Below are 2,780 nucleotides of genomic sequence, written 5' to 3' on the forward strand. Positions count from 1 at the left end.
TCCATGGTAAAGTGTTTTGAAACATTTTATAATCATTTTTCTGAATTCTTTCTCAGGTATTTCCAAGGCCTGCCCTTCTTCCAGCATGGAGAGAAGGTCTACTTCTGGTTCATTTGTCTCAGATATTTTATCTTTTTTCTGGACATATGCCGATATGGTCATCTGCTTTTGCTTCTTGGACATGTTTAATGTTTATCTGTGACCCAAATAATTAATTAAGTATGTATTTTGGTAATTTTTTATGTTTTCTGATTGCCTCCAGGAAGATGTGATCAGGATGTGGTCTTCCTTTTTCACTCTTCTTATTGCTTAACTCAGAGTAGCTTTTACAGGTGTTGCCTGTTTCCCTGGTTTATGGCAGCTGGCATTAGTTCTTGCTTGGGTTTTGGTGTTTTATAAAGTGTTATTGTAGCTTGACTATTTGGCAGCAGTTGCTGACTCTTTTCGTGTAATGTAGGGGAACAAAGAGTCCTCCAATAGCAGAAGGGAGGCTATGTGACAGCCAAAGAACAACAATTGGGTAGAAAACAAAACCAAAATAAAAATAAAAAACAAAAGTGGAGACCTCCGATAGCAGAAGGGAGGTTATGTGACAGCCAAGCAACACTAGTCAGGTAGAAAACAAAACCAAAAGCAAAATAAAAAACAAAAGCAATAATAAGAGAAAAACAAAGCAAAACAACAACAGCAAAAAACAAAACAGAAAATAAAATGATGGGGGAAAAAAGGGGGGGGGGAGCAGATGAAGAAAGAGAGGAAAAAAGTAGCTTAATGTAAGTAAGTCTTTATGTTCTACCTTTCTTTCAGTCCCTTCTGAGCTCTTCTCCTTGTTGGTATACTGTGGAGTCGATCGTGACCCTCAGCGACCCACTATGGTGTTTCCAAGGAGCAGCTGGTGGGCTCGAACCACAGTCCTTGCAGTTCAAAAGGCTTTGCAGTCAACCACAGCAGGACTGGTTTGTTATTGGTGGTAAACAACAATTCAAGGGTGTCTCAATTTGGGTTGGCCTGTGCTCTTGAATAAGGCAGGCTCTAATCACAAAAAGAAAAAAAGTGGGAGGGAGGGGCAGGTGAAAGAGACGAAAAAAGCATAGCTTCATGTAAGTAAGTCTTTAATGTTCTACCTCTCTTTCAGTCCCTTCTGAGCTCTTCTCCTTGTTGGTATGCTGTGGAGTCTATCTCGACCCACAGCGACCCAGTATAGGGTTTCCAAGGAGCAGCTGGTGGGCTCAAATCACATTCCTTGCTGTTCAAAAGGCTTTGCAGTCTGGTGCATTAACCCACAGATTCACAGCAGTTAAGGGCGTCTCAGCTTGGGCTGGCCTGCGCCTTGATGGGCAGGCCTGAGGCTCGGAGACTGGGAAGAAGGCTGGCCTAGGCCGAAGAAGTCGAGGGCGGGGGTAGTGGCTGCAGGCAGATGGTGCAGCTGTGTCTGATGACGTCTTCAATGCCTCTCTCTGTCTCCCTGTGCCGTGAGCACCACAATTTGCCCTATATCCACACTGACAGTGCCCTACATTGCAATGAGGCCCCCCCACTGGGATGGACCATGCTAGTTCCTGTGGCCCCACTAGCTTCCGCCCTCTGAATGCATCCGCTCAAACCCTGTGCTCCACGCTCTGCAATGGGCAGAGTGGGAACCGAGTGCAGGCCGGTGGAAGCTCTAAATGCTTGTAACTCCTCAGCAGTTTGATTTTTTTTAAAAAGCAAGCTCATAATGTTCAAGCCTAATGTTTTATGATTGCGCAAAGGCTGTCTGTCTACCAGGCAGGGGCCTCCCCTGTGCGATACCACCCTGTATTCTTGGAGCCTGCGTACCTGTGCTGCCCGGTCAGGGAAGTGCCGGAAGTTCTATATTTTTATTTTTTTTAAAGCTTTTAGAAGAGTTCCAGGTCCTCACATATTGTGTAATAACTATGACTTCCCTGGCAGTTTGGGCAACATTCATTGTCAGGAATGGATGTTGTAAGAGGAAAAGTTTTCAATTATTCCTGCCACCAAATGATTAATGCATGATAATGGCCTATGAATTGAATTTATCAGTTATAATGGGATTATAAATAAAGTGAGGGGTCCAAAATTGCTTTGGAAGTCACCCCAACTGTTTACATCTGGATTCTATGCACTGTGATCCTATGGTGAGCAGCATGAATTACTGTGCATCTTAAAGGGCTGTAATGAAAGATCATTGCTTAGTTATTGAATTGTTGATATCTGCTGCCAAATTATTTTGATATGGAAGGTTTTGAAATAACATTGGTTGAGAGATACAATATGTTATCACTATTAAATTAATAAAGATGTGTTACAAGGTTGTATTCTTTCACCATACTTATTCAACCTATATGCTGAGCAAATAATATTAGAAGCTGGGTTCTATGAAGAAAAACATGGCATCAGGATTGGAGGAAGACTCATTAACAGCCTGCAATATGCAGATGATACAACCTTACTTGCTGAAAGCGAAGAGGACTTAAAACATTTACTGATGAAGATCAAAGAGCACAGCCTTCGCTGTGTATTACATTTCAATGTAAAGAAAACAAAAAACCTCACCACTGGACCAATAAACAACATTCTTATCGACAGAGAAAAAACTTCATTCTTCTTGGATCAACTATCAACACTCATGGAAGCAGCAGTCAAGAAATCAAACGACATATTGCATTAGGCAAATCTGCTGCCCAAGACCTTTTTAAAGTGTTGAAGAGCAAAGATGTCAGCTTGAGGACTAAGGTGCGCCTGACCCAAGACATGGTATTTTCAATAACCTCATATGC

Source organism: Chrysochloris asiatica, unplaced genomic scaffold, assembly GCF_000296735.1.
Source record: "Chrysochloris asiatica unplaced genomic scaffold, ChrAsi1.0 scaffold00155, whole genome shotgun sequence".
Taxonomy (NCBI): Eukaryota; Metazoa; Chordata; class Mammalia; order Afrosoricida; family Chrysochloridae; genus Chrysochloris; species Chrysochloris asiatica.